The sequence below is a fragment of the Ailuropoda melanoleuca genome, chromosome 1 (genome assembly GCF_002007445.2).
Source record: "Ailuropoda melanoleuca isolate Jingjing chromosome 1, ASM200744v2, whole genome shotgun sequence".
Classification (NCBI taxonomy): domain Eukaryota; kingdom Metazoa; phylum Chordata; class Mammalia; order Carnivora; family Ursidae; genus Ailuropoda; species Ailuropoda melanoleuca.
The window spans coordinates 75,858,281-75,878,463 of record NC_048218.1 but is presented as its reverse complement, the minus strand read 5'-3'; the positions used below and the strand labels follow the sequence as shown (position 1 = coordinate 75,878,463).

Genomic DNA, 20,183 nt, shown 5'->3' with positions numbered 1-20,183 from the left:
GACATACCTCTTGTTATTACGTCTCACCCTGCATTTGATTTTGCCAGTATTTGTAAAGAAACCCTGCCAGGGCCTCTGGACTCCTTAATGCTCTTTCAAATTCCTGGGATCTTTGAATCCCCCCTATCTAGACAAAAGGTTTCCTGCCTACCGTACCCAGCAGGTTTTCAGTGCTGCAAACAGATAGACCCTTTATGATACACGGAAATGAATTTCCCTTAAAAGAAAATGAGTAGCAATGCTGACTGAGCTAATAATTGAGGTTTGTTTTTGTTTTTAAAGAACATAACAACTATATTTTAATAACATAGCTGGGTGGCTAAAAAATACACTATCTTCATTTCTTACCAGGCTACTTACATCTACACATTAAGCTATCTTCTGATAGAGCAATTTGATGAATGAACATAAACTTTTATTAAACTTGAAATACATTTCTTTGCTGTCTTTCTGCATGATTTTAATCTGTTTAACGCTTGTTAGTGGAAAAATTGGTGCAGTGGAAAAATCGGTGCATTTTTGCAAACCCGCAAAGGAGGCATGGTTTGGCCTCAGTGCCCAGGCATTTTAACATAAAGGAAGCTTTGGGTACAAGATCTCAGGAGTTATACATAGCTTTGCAGAACCCCAAGGTTCAAGTTCACTGCAGAAGTTTCTGGCCTTGTCGGTATCTTCCCATGACCTGATGGCTCTAACTCACTGCAGGCCTGGAGTCTGTTGCACAGATCTGAAAGTTCTTCAAGATCAAGATCTTGCAGGATTTGATATTGTTTGGTATCTCCTAGGTTCAATTTTATTTCATTTTCCTTCCCAAAGGCAACTTAACTTAAATGCATATCGCATCGTAATAGTGCCACACAATGCCGGAGCTGGAAACAAACTCCTCTTTTTAGAAGCGACAACACAGAAACACAGAGAGGAGGAAAATGACCTCTTCCATTCCATCATTGGTGTCATAGCCAGGGCTATATTCAGTCCTTCGCACCCCTGGCCCCATAGCCTCTGCTGACAGTGCACATTTTTAGTTTGTCCAGAACATAAACACCAACACCGTAACGTCCTATTGATCTGGAAGGGAGCAGTTACATATGAGGGAAGGTCTACTGAACAAAAGCTTACCTCTTTAGGAAATAAGAATATTTCAAACATCACCCTTTGAAATCTTTACTGAAAGTAGAAAAATTACAAAATCCCCTGCCTTTGTAAACATATGGCATGGACAGTGGCGTAGGGCCAGCACGTGAAATTACTTATTGCAGTGAGCTCTGTGACAATGATGTCCGCAGGGCCTCTGGAAGTACCTGTGGCCCTTTGTCCTTACACGAAGTGACCACACACTGCTGTGTTTTGTGTAGCTCTGTGTCTATTTTTCATTCTTTTTCGGACTGCATTGTTGATTCTTGCTGCTTTAATGGTGCTCTGGTGGCAGTCTCCTTCATTTTTTCTTGTATCCCTCAGGGCTAGGAATCATATGAGCAATATTGGGAAACAGTGTAACATGGTGTGAGAAACATGGTTTGAATTTGATTTCACTTAAGGCTTTGTCTCCTTGAGAAAGCTCTTTCCAAGCCTCAGTTCCCCCCCTATATGTAATGGGGGTGATTGCAGGATTTTCCCCAAAGGCTTGTGAAGATGAAATGAGGCAATCCTGTAAAGCACACAGGAATGGTAATGGAATGCCTGTTATTCTGAGATGAATTTTGGTAAGATTTCTGGCATATTTCATATTTCTGAATATGAGGACCTTACATGTGCCGTGAGATTCCTTGGGCTTTAGGGAATTGTTTTAACCTCTCAGGCATACCCCTGTCCCATTTTTAAATGCTTTTCTTGCCCTTCTGAGTGTATAATAAGATTGGAAGAAGTGTCGTCTCGCTAAATTATGGGCTTCCATAGCGTGTGGGCTCAGGTTTCGCTCTCCAGGCCAAGCATAGGAGCTCAGTGATTCTTGAGTTGGTCTTTCCTTCTGCTTTGGCTGCCCTATTGCTAGACTGTGCTTATGACAAGGAAGAGTATCTGGGAAATATTTAATCACATCCTTGGAAGAGCTGGGTGAATTCAAACAATGGAAATTCTTACCATCCTTTTTGACGTCTTTCCCACAGAAGAACCTTTAATCAAGATTTTTCTTTATGAGATCTATCCATGGTGACTCTAAAATGTAATTTAATTCTTATCAGAATTCAGTTAAGCTGTATTCAGAGACCCTTGTTCAATATTGATTTCAGAGTCCAGCACAGCCCTCAAGCTCTCAGCTGGAAGTTTTAGCATTTTAATTTCTTTGGGACTTTTCATAAGTCCAATAAGCTGCCACACCAGAAACGTAAAGAGTTTTCTTTTGGGGGGGATTGGGGAAGCTGGGAGGCTAAAATGAAACAAGTTGGTTTGAAGACAAAGTGTGTAGTAAGGAGGACCCTAGGGTGGGCTGTCTGTCTCTCGGAACCAAAGCCCTTTGATCAGAAGCACCTGTGATGCCATTCGGTCAAACTGCCTCTTGTTCCATTGGTGGAAACTGATGTCCGAGAGACATCCTGTATACACAAAGTGGAGAAAACCCAGGCCCTGGGCCTCAGTCAGTGGGCTTTTGTGTTTTTTTTTTTAATAGAATCAGAATATGCACGATCGTGGTTTAGTTCATTATTTCTGTGTAAAGACCATCCATGTTCGATGCTCTGAATTCAGAAGGAGTCTCATCTAATATAAATTTAATTTCTTCTTGCCTAAATTAATTATTGATTAACTTAGATCATATTCAGATTGACCATTTACATAATGTGAAGGGAAAATATACCAGTTATGTCTTCATCTTGGCTTCAGTGATTATTCAGATTTTCCTGTTGTTTCTCGAATCCTTAATCCTTGCACATACATAACTGTAATTAAACCAGTTGGTTCTGTATGGCACTATAATTCTCTTTAATCATTTTATATATGCCTTCTTTTGTGTTTTCTGTTGGTTGACTTAATATAAATATGTGTATAGCTTTCCACTGTTAATAATCTCTAGTTTTTAGGCTTTTTCTGTTTAGGTTTGCTTTGTGTTTGCACACTGCATTTTATAGCTGTTTGCCACTAGAAAGGTATTGGGTATTTTCCATTCTTTTAGTATCGTAAATAACATGCCTACAAATAGCTGAGTAAAAGGTTTTTCTTTTTTTAATATATGAAAGTTTTGTATTATTTTACTTTGATTTTTTTTTCTTAGTATAAATTCTTTTATTTATATTACCAAGTTTACTTTGCAGCAGTTTGGAGAACTTTTGCTAGATTTCTTTAGAAAAATTCTTCAAATTCACAGAACCATCAGCAATGTGAAACCATATGTTAAACTATAACCTATCCACTATTGAAGTGGTTTATTTACATTTACTTTGAACCAATTTAATAAGTGCCTTATGTAACAGTTATTTTATTTTTTAAAAGAATTTACTTATTTGAGAGAGAGCAAGAGCACACTTGAGTGGGGGGAGGAACGGAGGGAGAGGGACAAGCAGACTCCATGCTGAGCATGGAGCCTGATGGAGGGCTCCCTCCCACAGTCCTGAGACCATGACCCAAGCTGAAATTAAGTCGGACACCCAACTGACTGAGCCACCCAGCACCCCTGTAATAATTATTTTGATTTAGGTTTGTATAATTATTAGCAAAATCAATAAGATGCTTTTCAACTTTGGTGATCTCTTTAAAGCTTAGTTTTGATTATTTTTATGGATTTGTGTAAACGAACAGATTAAAATTATGAACACTAAGCTCCTTGAGAAGTAAGGTGATATAAATAGAATATATTGCTTCTAGACCTTGCTCTCCTGGTGTGACCTTGGGTAAGTCATTTAATTTCTGAGTACCGTTATCTTCATTTATGAAAGGGAGATATTAACTTCTTCCCTGTCTTCAAAGAAAAGGAATGAACAATTTGTGATGTTTTATACATTATGAAATTGTTTACTAATAGAAGGCCTTAATCCATTAATAACATTATTATCATTGCTTTTTCCCTTAGCATAATCTGATACAATTTAGAAATCCCTCTATGTTTGGGGTAATTTCATAGCTACAGTTGCTATGGAAATACTGAAATAAATGGACGTCATAGAAGGAATATGAGGACATACATGAGAAGAAGAGGTTCATGCTTTGCCTGAGAAGATTTTTATGTTGGTATGAATAGGAGGTGCAGCAGCCGTGCCTCGCACTTGTGTCTTCTTCTGTCCTGAATGAGACAGGTTTGGCCACAAGTGTAGGTTAACAAAAGAACTGCTGTGTCCTTAGCATTGCCAAGGAGTCTGGGCCTGAGACATAGCGCATCCGAGATTCTCAGCAAAAGTGTTTACGAAATGGCAGCCAAGGATCTTCCCCTAAACCGGGGCTCTTACTCAGAGTGGATCAAGTCCAACTTCTAACTCCCCAGCAGTGGAAGTTGGTGCAGACATTTTTATTAGAGTTAAAATCCAAGTGATTAAAAGGCCTCAGGAAATCGGAGGCCAGCTCCACAGGAGACTAAACACTGCGAGGTTCCTGAGCTTGACACGTTAGTGGCCAACACGCTCTTGGCCTTTTGCTTTCTTATGTCTCTAAATGGCCACTGTCTCCTAACGCTGCAGCAACGTTGTCCTTTTATACGCTCAGTTCCTCCTAGTAGTGTTTTAAAAGCAGTTATGACCAGTGTGGTATGTGGGTGTTGGGAAAGGAGCTTAGAGTCTGGACAAAAGCTGAAAAATCCACGTGAACTCTCCTTTTCTTTTCTCATTGCCCACCCCTGCTCCCTCACCTCCAAGGAGCAATTGTCTGTCTTTCCCCCTCATGCCAAGCGCACCTGCACATACACTTTCTTCGTGTTGTTACATCATTATCCCTCAAGCACTCTCCCAGAAAGGAGAAAATGCTTCAAGAAAGAGGGACATCTGTCAAGTATCCTCTAGAGCGATTTCACCATGCTCAGTACTGCTGATTGCTCTCTCTCTCTCTCTCTCTGGACCCCCTCCCCTTATATTTGACAGTGATCCTGAGCACCTCTCATTGTGCGTTACCATTCCTATTAGAACCTTGTGAAATAGACCAGTGCGGGGGTGGGGTGGGGGGATTATTGGTCCAACTTGATGGCGGCTTTGATATTTTCAAAGCAAAGAACAAACTAAGGCTAGGGACAGGTCTTCTAACTTGTACTTGATTGCTAGCTCCATATTACCACCCTGAAACTAATATTCAACTTCCTAAAGATACGAAGATGCTGACAGCCCTCTCTGATTAGAGCCTTCCATTTCCAGCATTTGAATTGATGACCACATAAATCATACCTTCCAGCATTCCAGAATCTGAAATGCTCAACTTCTATTGGCAATAAAACACGAGACCTCTGTCTTTTCTTGAGCATTTACATGTGGCTCTCCCTGAAATGCCTCAGGTTTTAAGGGGAAACCCTTCTTTTTATGGTTAAAAATAATCATAATAATAACATTTGTTTAGTGCTTTCAATTTTATAGAGCACTTTTCTTTTATCTTATGTCACCTTCTAATGATTCTACAAAATAGTACGATTATTATTGCCTTCCTTTCCAGTAATAAGAAGCTGAGTTTTAGAAAAAGTCAGCTTGCTCAGTTCCATAAAGCATGAGCATCAGATCTAAGACTTGACCTGGCCTTTGATTCTCAAGTCCAGCTCTTTTCATGCACCCAGCCAGTCACTGGAAATTTCATTTGTTATTACTAGGTTTCCCGTCTCATAATTAATTTTTTCTCTATTACCATTTTTTCATAATGTCAAGTTTAAAAAAATACAGTTAACCTACATTCTGAATTTTATAAAGTGACTTTTGCCTTATTTTTGGACATATTAGAGAAATATTGAGCTCAAAATATCCTTTCTTATGGTAGCTGTTCTTAAATAAATACAACTATGTTTTTAAGTATTATATGCTCACTAGAGAAAAATTTGAAAATGTATTAAAATATGCATAGCTCCCCCATCTAAATAATATAACAGTTTATATTTTACCACACACTTCTTTTCCATTTCAATAACTCTGTGTATAGATATAACCATATATCTATACACCTGTGGTTTACACATGCGTGCACACACACACACACACACAAATGGGATCATACCATCCTTACTAATTAGTGACTTGCTTTTGTTACTTGACAGTACATCAAACTTTGCCTTCTCCAAAGGGCATTCAAAACATCTACCATGGGCATTCGAAAAGAATATATATCACGTACATACCTTTTCTGAAAAGAAAATGACTCAGAGAAATATTCCAGCAGACAAATAAATTAATCAAAAGAGAGTGTGTGGGAAATCCAGGGCTAATAAAATGGTGATAAGCAATGAACCAATACAACTAATAGTTAAAGAGAGAGGAAAAGATGAATAGCAAATTCAGGCTAAAAGAAAATAATATTAATCACCTACTAACTACAATATTAATAGCAGACAAAGTACAATTCAGAACAAAACTATTACATAGGCCAAAGGATATTACTTTATTGATAAATGTCACAGTTCCAAAGGAACAGCCCTGGGCCTTTCTTCATTAAATATCATTACACTGAAATATAGAATACAAAAATGTTGATGAAATATGAGATGAAAATGGTAAAACCATATGCTTTATAAAACTTTAACACATTCCGTGAAATCTTTGACAAACCAATTATGGAAGTTGAGTAATATGATTAATATGACTGATTGGATCCATATAAGCAAAGAGATTCTATCTTCCTCCCAGATCTCCATGGAAGATTTAAAAAAACATTCTCACATAGGCTAAGAGGAAAATATAGACATTTCCTACTTGGGCTCACAGAGTTGCACATAGCAGTATAGCAAGACAAGAAACCTATCAAAGGATAAACAAATAAGCATACCTGTGGGCTAAAGACTTCTTATAAAGTGGTGCTGATGGTAAGGCTGCATGACAACCAGAATGAGACCCAGCCGGAGTTGAGTTCCAGTACAGCTAGGATCATTCAGTGCAACAAGAAAGGGTGCATATATATTAATCTAAAGACGTAGAAAAGGACAACAAAGTCAACCTACAGGAAGAAGGAAATTATTAAAGGCAGTTATTGATAAACTGAAAAGTACTAGAATTTTTAGGTCCAGGAGATGATTCTTTGAGAAGAGAAATAAAATAAGCATCCAGGGAAGATGAGAAAGAAAGAGAGAAACAAAAATTTTCCTACAGAAAATTAGGAATGAAAAAGAACTTCTTAGCATATGTATAGGAGACATTTAAAAATCATTGCACTTAAAATTTTATAGAAGAGGTTATGATCTGTGCATTCTTAAAATGCAAGGGAAGAACCCTTGAATAACCCCATAAACACGGGTGGAGTGCAGACCTACCACCTGAGAAAGCACCAGGAAATTTCACTGAGAGGACTTCTCAAATCTTCAAAAGCAAATGATTGCTATGCAAGTTCAACTTTCAGAGCTCAGCAAGAGAAGATAAGCTGCTCAGATCATTTTGGAAAGCTATCCTGATCCTGGGTAATAATATTAGTAACAAACAAGGTCGCCCCCAAAAGAAAAGTCCGCTCATCTGACTTTCACCCATGCAGAAACCCTAAACGAACTATTAGCAAATTGAATGCCGCATAATGAAACATCCCAGGTAATTCAATGTTAAGACAATATTAGAAACATTTTAACATAATCCATTATATAGATATCAAATGTTAATAAACCAGTCATCTCCATAAATACCTAAAGGGCATTTAATGGAATCTATCATACATCCTTGTTTAAAACAAAAACAGTTGCAAGAACACAAAACAAACTCTCAGTAAAATAGAAGAAAAAGGAAGATATGTGTTTAATAGGATAAAACAACTAATGGCCAGCCATCTTCCTAGTTCTTGCTGGGTATGCATAGTGTCACTGCTATTATATTAATATTGTTTTTAACATTCTAGCCTTCATAATGAGAATTGGGAAACAAGTCTTATATAAACTTTCATATATATAAATTTTTCTTTGTTTTACATATATATTTCAATTATGTAATATTTCTAACACACAAAGATACAAAGCATAATATGATGAAATTTCATGTACCCTTTATCCACTTTAACAAATAAAACATTAGAAATTCCATTGAAACCCTGAGGTCCTTGTCCCTAATCACATTCCCAACGCTCCTGTACAGAGGTAGTCATTATGCTAAATCTGTTTTTTATCATATCCATGCATTTCTTCATATTTTGACTCCATATCTCTTAAATATAATGTCACTTGTGTATAGTGTTTCTTAATTTTAAATGAATAGCATTTATCATACCTATTTTTCTGAGACTTTTTCACTCAAAATCATAAGACTAAGATGTAGCAATATTTATAGATGATACGATTATTCTAGAGACTCTGAGAAAATCTAAAGTCTTAGAATCATAAAAGTTTAGTAACTTGACAAAATTAAAATTATAAATTTTAGTTTAAGAAAATATAACAGGAAAAAAAAGCCCTATACAGAAGCAACAAAAGCTATAAGATACCTAGGTAACCCTTTAAAAGCATAAATGATCTAAGTGAAGAATGCTATAAAATTTTACAGGGATGATTAACCCATGAGCAAAATGATTTGGGGATTGAATATGCTTTGGAAAGCACCTCTCACTTAAGCAGGCATTCGTAGCATTACCCTGTAATTACACAAGAGCAAGGCTTGGCGGGGGGCGGGGGGGGGTGATAGTTACAGCGTGGCCCTTTGTAAAGGTTTTTATTTAGCCCTTTTTCCCAGCTAGCCCCAGATCCTCTGCGGATCAAGGCTAGGACTCATCACATCCCTGCAGCCTCCAGGTTGGCCCTTGGTGAGGGTAGGGAGCAAAGACCAGCAGGCGGACTGCCCAGAACAAGGAAGAGGCTAGCTGAGTGTAACCTTTTTCTCCAGTTCCTACCCCTAAGTGTATTTATTTCTGTTGTTATAGAATTAGAGTGCATTTTAAAGGCCAGAAGGAAGGAAACTTAGAAATTCAATAACATCAGTTGAAGGCTGAGAACACCTGAAGCCCAAGAAAGCTGACTGATTTGCCTGAGGTTATATGGTTTATTAATGGCAGAGGCAGGAATAGAAACCATGAACCTTGATGATGCCTTCAAAGAGCTACTTTCTTTGGGACTGACATGAAGAGGTTTAATCATATGTGGCTACAGACGCCAGAGAAACATCCCTAGAAAATGTTGGGTTCCATAAATTTTGGTTGGAGAGTGTAGAAATAGGACAGTGTTTGCTTCAGCTCCAACCAAGATGGAGAGTCTCAGATTTCCAGGTTAAATGCCTCTGAAACTTTATGCTAGAACCTTCCCACTGCCCTAGTTTGTTTATTTTTAAATCAAGCATGAACTCACCACTCAGTGTTTGCCAGGGTTTGGATGAATGTCAGCATCAGGCCACTGTAATAATGGTTTAAGATTATTTAATCCTATTACTTGTACACTTCATTAGGCTGAGTGAATTGTTGGCAGTGGTTCAGTAAACTTCCTACTTTAGAGATAAAAGGATGGAAAGAAAACAGGGAAGGAGTCTGTTCCTCATTTTCTTTCATATTTATCGTTTGTCTCTTAAAGGATAAAGGAATGATAATTACCCAGATACGGCACATATCTGTGTTAGCAGGGCCTTCTGAGCTGCTCTGTACCCTCAACAGAGAAAAATGTCTTTACCCTAATGTTTCCAATTAGAAGAAAAGGATTGGGACAGAGGGGAGAGAGAGAGAGTTTATGCTTTAAAATCAATGTTAAAAATAAACCTGAAAATAAGTTCAGGAGTCCTAAGTAAGACATTCAATCTTTCACTTAGCGGGCCTGCCGTGAGGCAACAAATGATTTTCAAGAAAAAATCATGGAATGTAAAGTCAGACCTGGTTCATACCCAGCTTGACCAGCTACTATTCTGCATTCACGTCATTTATTTTACCTTAAATTTCCCCACAGATAGAATGAAAGTAATATTTCTTACCTCAGTGGCTAAAGGAGGGTTCAGAGAGGCTGACAGGGCTAAACAAAAATCAAAGTGTGGGGGTTTTGGACGGTCAATAACTGCACCGGGCCAAGCCCCAGGTACGTGCAAACAGAACCCGCAAAGGAGAACTTCACCTCACTTGAATTCCCAAAGGACTGTTTATTATGAGTCAGCCTCACAGGCTCTGGAATGTTACCTGCGTGCTGCTGGTTCAAGAGCTCGCAGCGTCTGAGGGGTGGCGGCAAGTCATGAGACTCTCGAAGCTTGGTTTTCCCGAAATGTGTCAGAGGTCATCTACTTTGGAACCACCCTCAAGTCCTCATTAAAAAAGTAAAGTTCTGGACCACTCCCCAGAATTTCTGCACAAGGAGCCAAGAAATGTGCATCTTTTACAAGGCTCTTGGGGGAGGTTCTTGCGCGTGCTCGGTTTTGAGATCCGCGTGTCTGTATTTCTAGCCCAGCTCATCTAAGAAGTAGTCCCAAAATACTTCACTATCTCCCATCTCTCTCCTACACATTCTTTTTACCACACTTGGCCAACTGGGACTGTCTTCTCCTGGACATTGATATTTTACACTTCTCTGTCTGTGCTCCAGGCTGCTGTCTGCTTTGTGCCTTTCCTCCTCTCCAAGGTTTGAAAATTTGTATCAACCCACCTTAAAAAGCTTTCCTGGAACTTCCCCAAATATATGTGGCCTTTTCCGACACAATGCTTTTGTTTCCTCTCGAATGATTTCACTTCCTACAACTGGCACTGAAGTCATATGAATTTTTGACACGTTCTCTTACTGTTTGAATCCCTTAGAGAGTGTGCTGTGTTGGGACACGGGTGTCTCATTTTGTTCATCTTTGTCTTTTCCGTGATTCTTGTCACAATAGGTGAGCCGTCCCTGCTTTGATATTTATGGGGCTTGGGGCCAGAGGGGACCTGGTTTCGCTCTAGATCCCAGTGTCTCCTAAAAGGGTCTTTGACTCTTTGCCCTTTGGTGCACCTTGGATTTGAGGCTCCCTGTGTGTATATGAAGCAGAGAGGAGAACTTTGTTCTGGGAGCTTGTGGGCAGTCATTGCTGAAATGTAACTGTGAAAGATTGAAGGGAAAGATGTGAGAGTGAAGCCAGCTGTCTAGCTTCCAGTGGTAGAATTATCACAAGAGCTGGCGCACTCAAGGTCAAACACAGACCTGACTCCCAGATGAAAAGTGCCAGGGAGTTTGAATGGAGGCTCTCTGATGTTCTGATGACTTTGAATGGGACATGGTAATTCCCTCCAGCCAGGGAAGCCAGCCTCCAGCCAGGCTTACTGAAGAGAAAAACAAAAAAGGAGGGGGGGGAAGATCTGCTTCCAGGACCTCTCTTTTGCTCACCTCTCCGCAATCAAGGGATGAGGCAAGTTCGGCTCATCATTGCAACATGGCGAGTCCTCTTTTTGAACACTTCACGGTGACAAGAGCCTGGTATATTGTAGGTCTTCAAAAAATGTTTACTTTTTTAACTTAAAGATTATTTCATAAAACGGTCTTTTACATTTACAATATGGGAAAACAGGATGCCAAGATAAGGGGGAAAGACAAGCTCCGGGGGGTGGGGGGGGTCTCACAGGTGGATGGAGGCACTTAGAACCCATTAAGCCCTGAAAGCCAGAAACACACATATGTGATGAGTTTTTAAATTATATCAAAAAAAATTTTTGAAAGGAGAGTAAACGTCTTCCACAAAAGCTATTTTTTACTTTATGGGCTGGCTCTTTATTAATGCTAAAAGGTATTTGAGGCAGTTTACATTAATAAAGTCATTGGGACACATTAGTTCAAATAAAACTGAACCTTCTAAAATGTATCCCTTTAAAAAGTAAAAATGTATATTTTTAGTCTAGTTTAGGCGGACTCTAACTTCTATAATAAAGCATAACAAATACACAAATAGGTTTTCCACAAAATAGATTGTACGAATGTGTCAGGGCCCCACAGGGAAGGACTGGGGGAGGAGACTGGGGACATTTTGGAGGAAAGGAGGCATTTGACAAGAAGGGCTTCACAGACGAAGAGGCATGTACCAGGGTGTCGTGTGGTAAATCTGATTTTCTCCTAATGCCACAATAGTCATTCTTTTTCCACCCCTGACAGATGAGTGGGAACTGTTACTATTCCTTCCTTTCTACAAATTAACAAAATCAAGACTTAATAAACCAAGGGCTTTGGAAAATGAGGAATTAGCATAGGATTAGAGCAGAGCTTTGAGCTAGTTCCTGCACTCTAAATCTTAGCCTCTACCTTTCTCTTGAAGTAAATTCAAGCTAACAGATGGCCTGTCATCAGATAGGACTTTTTTTTAAATCAGCAAGTCTTTTTTTAATAAACCTCGGGCCCCAGTTTGGTTACCACTGTTTTGAGAATCTTTCCCTGTGTTCTTCTAAGCTGAAGACAAGCGCTCCATCCTGTGTGTCCCTGGAGCTTTTCTCTCTACCTTGGTTTTACTCCTTCACCTTTGTTTTAACCCTTTACTGTCCCTGCCTTATATGGGCTGACAGTCTCACCCTCACCCTTGTGGATTCTCACTGTAAGCTCCTTAGGAACATGTGCTTTTTTTTCTGTTGTTCCTTGTGTCTCTTTCTCCTAATCAACCCTAGACCTTACTCTACATCAGCCAAAATAGTGCCCAGAGCAGTACCTGTCTCCCTGAGGGGTATTTAGTTGTCAGTTTGTGTGTGGGTTTTTGGTTTTGGTTGTTTTCTTTTCTTTTTTTTTTTTCTTTTTTCTTTTCTTTCTTTCTTTCTTTTTTTTCCTTTTTTTTTTTTCTTTTTTTTCTTTTTTAAATGAGTGTACCAATCAGCTTGGGGTGCTGTAGCAAAATACCTTAGACTGGGTGGCTTAATTGCTTACACAACAGAAATTCATTCCTCGCAGTTTTAAAGGCTGCAAGTCCAAGATCAGGGTGTCTGCATGGTTGGATTCTGGTGAGGGCCCCCTTTCTGGCTTCTTACTATGTCCCCACATAGCAGGAAGAGGGAAAGAGAACAGCTCTTGGGTGTCTCCTCTTATAAAAGCACTAATCCCACCATGAAGGCCCCACCCTCATAACCTCATGTAAACCTAATTACCTCCCAAACACCTCATCTCCAAATACCATCACGTTGGGGTTAGAGTTTCAACATACAAATTTGGGGGGAGAAACAGTTCAGTCCGTAGCAATGGATTACATCTTTTGGCCGTATGTCTGTGAATGCATTATCAGCACTGGTTAATGGAGTAACAATTACAATGTCCTAGGTTTCTAGGTATAAAAGCTGTGTGCTTAGGTATTTAGCAGTTGTTTATCGAGCATCCTGTTGCCTTTAAATTTTTTGCTAGACTTTCAGAAGGGCCCTATTAATGTTCAGAACACTGAAGAGCCATGCTGCATTTTCCCTTAAGGATACACTTTAACCCACTAGTTCTTACCTCATTTTTAAGACCAGAAAGAGAGAAAGACTCGGTTCTTTACTGGGTTGTTGTGCATTCCTATTAGATCATTAGGAAATTGGCATGAGTGGCAGGAAGCCAGACTGGCCTGAGTCTGGCCAGGCAGTGTCCGCAGGTCATTCCAGCAAAGCTGCTGGAATAACGATGTGTTCTCCCATAAAGTGCTCTTTGTCAGAGTCCCTTTTGGAATTAACTCCTCATGCATGGATCAATAAACTTCACCAACTTGCCAATGTAATTAAGAGGTGGAAGGTTAAGCATCACTATTAATTAAGTTCAAAGTAAAATAAAACGAAGAAGGTTGTTTTTATGAAATTGTGCTGTCCGATTCTGCTCAGGGGTGTTTCCGAGCTCCTATAGAGGGGAATATGAGGCAGAATCTATCTGGGAGAGAGATTCGGGCAGTGGTGGGAGCTCAGAGAAGAGGGTGGGGGAGGAGGAGGAGGAGGAGACCAGAAACAAAAAAGACCCACCCCCCCTTGAAAGTGAAGTAGGATTTGATAGGGGGAAAAGAAGGAACAAGCACAGTTCGAATTTCTGAATATTAATTTTCCTTGTTGAACTTTACAACTTTTGGAACCAAAGGAAAAGAAATCAGCCTGCTGGTAAGGAAGGATGTATGGAGCATTCATTTTATGTGTGCTATTCTGTGGAAAATTTTGGGAGCGAAGGAGGTAAAAGTATATCCGGGTGCTTAGGTTTTTCTGTACACATGGCAGATCATCTTGGACACATCACCTTCCTCTGATGGCATCTTAAAGGGATTCGTCACAAAGGCCAAATTCCTTTGTGTTGAGACCACAAGAAACAAGAGCCAAGGGAATGGCTATGGTAAAGCTACCCTTTTGTAGGAAGGTGGATACTTAAAAGCTAGCAAAGAAGCACATATATACCGTATATACTTCTAGAGAGTTTAAGTCCTTTTGCTGGTAGAATTGAGTGACAAAGGATTTATCCATGGAAGCTGGAAAGGACCTTGAAGATTCTCTAACCCAAGCCCCTCTTTTTGCAGATTAGTAAACCAAAGCCCAGCAGGAGCGTGATTTTGCCAGGTAAAAGAGAGCCATGCGAATTTCCTAAATCACATAGCAACCAATTTGTCATTTGATATTTATGTTACCTTTACATGGTAGAGGATGATTATTAGGTGTATTCAAGGAGGAATAACTTGATTCTCAATTCCCTGAGTCACCGTTGCATGGTATTAGGCAACTTCACTTAATAATCGACCTGTTTTTCAGCTATGTTAATTATATATCTTATAGCATTTACCACCTGTACCAATTGCTTAGCATAATAATACCTTACACTTAAATGCATGTGCTTTTCATTTGATGTCCACAACAATCCCACAAAGCAGGTGTTAGTCCTAGATTAAACGTGAGAAAAACGAGGCCCAGAGAAAGTAGCCCATATAGCGAAGAAAGTGAAACAAGCCTCTGACATCCCTTTTCTGACTTGAGTTTCCTTTCCTCTGCATCTCAGTTGCCTGTCTAAATGGTTTTCAGTCACTTATTCATCCAGTGAATATTTACCGAGCACCCTCCATATTTCAGATAGTGTAGGGAATTGAGGATACCAAGTTGAAAAAGATGGGATCCCAATCCTTGGGGAGCTCACTGTTCAAAAGAGAGAGCCGTCCAAAGACACAAAGACGTAGAATGCTATGTGCTTAATGAGCATAGGAACTGTCTTTGGGAGTCGGAGGTGACACAAAAGATTGAGGGGCTAATTTTGTTCCTATTTATTTAAGCATGTCACATCCCTGTCTCCCCTCAGCCTCCACGAAGGCTCCTTGCCCGGGCCTCACGCTCTGCTGGCATTCAGTTCATATTTGTGGATGATGATGGTACTGCTGATTTTTTTCCTCTGACTTATGCAACCCTGGAGAGGTTTTCTGCTGCCCTTTGGGTATAATAGGTTTTAATTTACAATTTGAGTTTGCCTTTTAAAAATCATTTTTAAGGTAAATATACAACTTTATGAGATAGCTTCTAAGTACCACTCAATATAGTCATGATACTCTGTTTTAACCAGTTCATGCCCAACATTTGCAGTCTAAAGGGTTGTTCTTGTATCAACTTTTCTTGTAAATCAGTGAATTGTAACTTTCGTTAGGGACTAACACATCAAAACAGACTTTAATCGGTCTTTAAAAATGTAATTATTCCCAAGTATCTAATCATTACTGTTGCATTGATGTTTTAAGTGGTATCAAGCATCCCAGCTGTTTTTCACAGGAAGCAGATGGATTTCAGTAGCAAAGAACACCCGTATTTTCAAAGGTATAGGGAAATTTTTCCTCATAACAGAGTTGTGGTTACATTTGTGAATTGCACAAGCTTGGAATTGTGCACAGTGCCTGCATTCTGGATTGATGTACATTGGCCATGTATTAAAACAATATTTCCCAGCATGTTTATATACATTTCTTGGTTTCTGAACTCTTACTGGCAAACTTTGTGAGCAAATATTAATTTTCAGAGGTACTAGAAATGAAGTGAAAATTAGGTCTTTTCTCTCAACTATCTTGAAGAACTTCCTTTAATCATTAAATTCCCAAGATGTAATTAGTCCAATTCTGCTCTAGATGGGAGCTCATTATAAAGATCCTAGGTGAGCAGTCTCTCTAGCAGAAGTGACCTTTTTGGTTCAGTCTCCCAGCGTTTCCTAAAGGTCTGGTATACAGGGTGAATTGCCAGGTAAATAAGTAAATTAGTCTTGAGTTGCTGAACACCAAGACACACACCCATGTGTGCGTACAAACACAAGTACACGCTCACACCAAATCCAGGAACCTATAACAAAACAAAGCTGCTTTTACCCTTAGGGGAAATAAAAATGTATGCCTGCCACAAAATAATTCTCTTAAAAAATAATATTGAAATTTATAAGCAGACACTACAGCTCTAATTTATCAACCAAATCACAATTTAAATGGGACAAGAAAAGAGAAACTGTAATTTAAAGATTTTTGAGTGTGGTACGTGCGTGTGCGCATGCATGTGTGTGTGTGAATGTATTGAATTTGAGAGTAATTTATGGAAAGTGCTGCCAGCATGGTATTTCAAATGCTCCACAATTTGAATTTAAACTGCTCAATGGGATCATTAAGATTATTATGCATGTTTTCCAAAGAGTTTGAATTCAAATGACAACTTAAAAAAAAAAAAAAGATGCCCTTTAAAAACTGAGGAATGTTATTGCACTTAGAGAAATTCATGCAGTTTGAAGTAATTTGCCACCTCCCCTTCTATAAAAGTACCTGATGATAACATGCTCAAGAGATAGGGATGTTGGAGAAAGTACATATTACAGACACATTCCCTTGATGAGTAAAACTGGATTGTAAAGCAGGCTTTATGACAATGAGTTATTTCATTTAGTACAATTGACAGAAAATCCGGAAGGGACGTGGATCAGTGTGGCTGGAGCCCAGAGATCTGATGATGGCAGAAGCTCACTGAGTAGTGCGTAAAAGGCCCCTTGAAACTCATTAAATGTGCTGCTTGGTTCTCTTTCTATGGGTGGGTCTTGAAATACGGAGTTCTACTTTCATTTTGTGCCAGTTAGCCAAGTGAACGATTTATAAAAGAAGTAAACAGGGGGGTGCTTGCCCACTTTTCAAAAGCAGGCTTTTTGCAATGGATTTTGCAAAGTTATTTTGCAATGGATTTACCATTATGTTCTTTTAAATGAGGATGGTTCCAAGGATGGGAAATTTACTAGCTCTCAAGGCAGCTTTTTCCTTTGTTGAACTCTCTAAAGGTTATAGAGTTACTTCCTATTTTGATCGGAAGTCTGTTTCCTTACAACATCATCTGTCCACAGAAAAGACAGCTAATACATTTTCCACTTAAAAGCCTTTTAGGTATTTGAAGAAAGTTTTCAAGTCCATTTGAATCTTGTCTTGTTCTGGCTCAATTCTAGTTCCTCCACCCATTTGTTGTCTATCCTGATATCAAAGCCTTTTAGTATTCTGATCACTTACTTTTGGACTGTCCAGCGTGTCATTATCATTCTTTAGTGTTTAGAATTTCCTTTGCCTTAACTACAGAAAGTGACCAAGTGGGACATGTAGAACCTCATTTAACAGGCAAATAACAATAACAAAATAACAGGATGATTCAGAGTTAAGTTACATGTTTTAAAGTTGAAGGGAAATTTTATAACCTATTTCCAGATTCTAATGGATAAAGTAAGGTTGCATATTAGATCTTGTTTTGTTCAGTCTATTTTAAGCAGAAGTGGAATGAGATTTATGACATTTATCATTTCCTAACTTACATTAAAGTATATGTTTCGGGGCGTCTGGGTGGCACGGTCAGTTGAGCATCTGACTCTTGGTTTCGGCTCAGGTCTTGCTCTTAGGGTCATGAGATCAAGCACTGTGTCAGGCTCTGCACTCAGCATGGAGTCAGCTTAGGACTCTTTCTCCCTCTCCCTCTGCCCCTCCCCACCCCACTACTCTCTCTCTCTCTAAAAGAAATAATTCTTTTTTTTTTTTTTTAAGTATATGTTTCATCTCCATCCAGGTTCTTTGCACATTTAGCACTGGGCACTGTCTTGGTATAGCTGATGTCCCTTAATTGTTGAATTAAGGAACAATAATAATAACTATATACTGCTTGCCAGTTTATAAAACATTTCCAATCTAAATTTAAGCTCAGCATACAGGTTTATTTTGTGCATCTCTTTCGGTTTTGTTTGTAATGTGAGGATGTCAAGGCTCAGAAGGCCTACGGGAGTTGCCCAAGAACACAGAGCTGGTTGGAGGATTTGAATGCAAGCATTGTGGCTTCAAACTTGGTCATTTAGGCGAGAGCATCTCTAAGTCCGCTCCTGTCACCTCCTTGATTTCCACCTAGATAGGAGGTATTTATGAATGGTTTGGGGGAAGGGAAAGCTTTCATTTTTATACCCTTGTCAGAAGTGTTCAAATTCAGGGACTTGGTAAATTTGAAAGCAATCCTTTGGGTTTCTAAGAGCTGTGAGAACAGCATTTCTCGGGAGCATCGCAGTCTCCCTATCCAAAAGGAATCTGCAGTAGCATGTAAGAATGGGTAATCTGTGAGGGCCAGAACTGAGGCAGCCAACGGACGATCTTTTTTTTTTTTTTAATTTTTTTTTATTATATTATGTTAGTCACCATACAGTACATCCCTGGTTTCTGATGTAAAGTTCGATGATTCATTAGTTGCGTATAACACCCAGTGCACCATGCAATACGTGCCCTCCTTACTACCCATCACCAGCCTATCCCATTCCCCCACCCCCCTCCCCTCTGAGGCCCTCAGTTTGTTTCTCAGGGTCCACAGTCTCTCATGCTTCATTTCCCCTTCTGATTACCCCCCCTTTCTTTATCCCTTTCTTCCCCTACTGATCTTCCTAGTTCTTATGTTCCATAGATGAGAGAAATCATATGATAATTGTCTTTCTCTGCTTGACTTATTTCACTTACCATTATCTCCTCCAGTGAGCAAACGGACGGTCTTAAGAGTTCCCAGCAGAAGGCCCATTTTGTATCCAGATTCCTAAGCACAAGTGGGAGAAATGAGGCTTTTGTGAAGAAGGTGGTATTCCTGAATGAGTCAGCTATAGAGTTAGGGAAAGCCTTCAGTATCAGGGCTCTTTGTTTCCCACCAGTTTCTCCAGCCAGCTGGATGCAGTCCCACAGAAGCTCAAACTTATGGTTAGTCTGAAATTTGGGTAAAAATCCAATGCTTCTACCTGTTCCTCCCTTGTCGTGAAAAAACCTCCTCCTCGCTGTCTCCGGACCTCACCACCATCCCTCTGTACCCATCCCACCTCAGTGTTGCCCCTGCTCCTTGTCATTTCATCATTCTGCCTCTGGATCCATTGCCTTACCAAATAGGGCCCACTGTCCTTCGTAGAGTGCTCCTGGAAATGTGCACATTTGATTAAATGTCCCAATCGTAACATCCCTTTCCAGTAATCCCAATACTGGGCAGCCAATTCCAGTAATGGAAGAGACACTTTCAGCTGTTAGGCAATGGGCTACACTTTCAAAAGTGATTGAGCAATTCTGTCTGCAAGTTGTATTTAAACCATGAGTCTGGATGCTGAAAGGCCCATGTGGACCCAGACTGACAGCACCAGAGAGCTTTTGGGTGAAAGGGCGGTTTGGAATGGTCCTCTGTGTTTTCACTGGGCAAAACTCATGGGAGAGGTCACAGGATTTTCAGGTTCTTCATGAAGTAGAATGGCTGTGACAGTATTTATAAGGGTTTTGTGATTATCAAACAGAAACTTGGGGGCAGTGGTTAGTGCCACTGAGTCGTGGGATTCAGCACTCAGCAGTACATACTGAGCTAAAAGCAAGGTAGACACTTGAGGGTATCCATAGAGATTGGACACACTGTGACACAGGGGCATCTTGCCACTAGCAGGAAAGGGGCAGAGATAAGATGACCACTCATCAGAGATGTAGTGGACAGGACTCTTGTCAAGGATGGGGAAGTGGAGGAGATGACCTATACGGGGCTTTCCGCCATTATCATGGAACACAGGAAAAGAAGGACCTGTTTGTACATGAACCCCTGACACGCTTCTGCCAGTGGCCCACATGGTATATGTTATCTTCGTGAGGGTAGAGTAGTTATTCATGTGCCCTGGTTGAAATGATGTGGTTATATCAGTCAATGCCTTTTACCATTAAAGGGTAGTAGGCTTCATCTGCCATTGTAAGTTCACATCAGGAAATATCATGATGCAAAAATCCAAACTCGGTATCTCATGA

At 39.7% G+C, this 20,183-nt stretch overlaps 1 protein-coding gene and 1 long non-coding RNA gene across 9 annotated transcripts in view; one reads left to right on the top strand and one right to left on the bottom strand.

Annotated features, from left to right (window-relative positions):
* Nucleotides 1–19,244, bottom strand: part of LOC117802392 — an 80,225-nt gene extending 60,981 nt beyond the window's left edge. Inside the window, exons 1-2 of the long non-coding RNA XR_004625751.1 lie at nt 19,154–19,244; nt 18,885–18,957 (exon numbers count right to left, since the gene is read on the bottom strand). This is a non-coding gene — a long non-coding RNA (uncharacterized LOC117802392). The remainder of the gene's footprint in view (nt 1–18,884; nt 18,958–19,153) is intronic.
* LPP (LIM domain containing preferred translocation partner in lipoma) overlaps nt 1–20,183 on the top strand; it is a 655,090-nt gene that overhangs the window by 533,668 nt on the left and 101,239 nt on the right. The window lies entirely within an intron of this gene.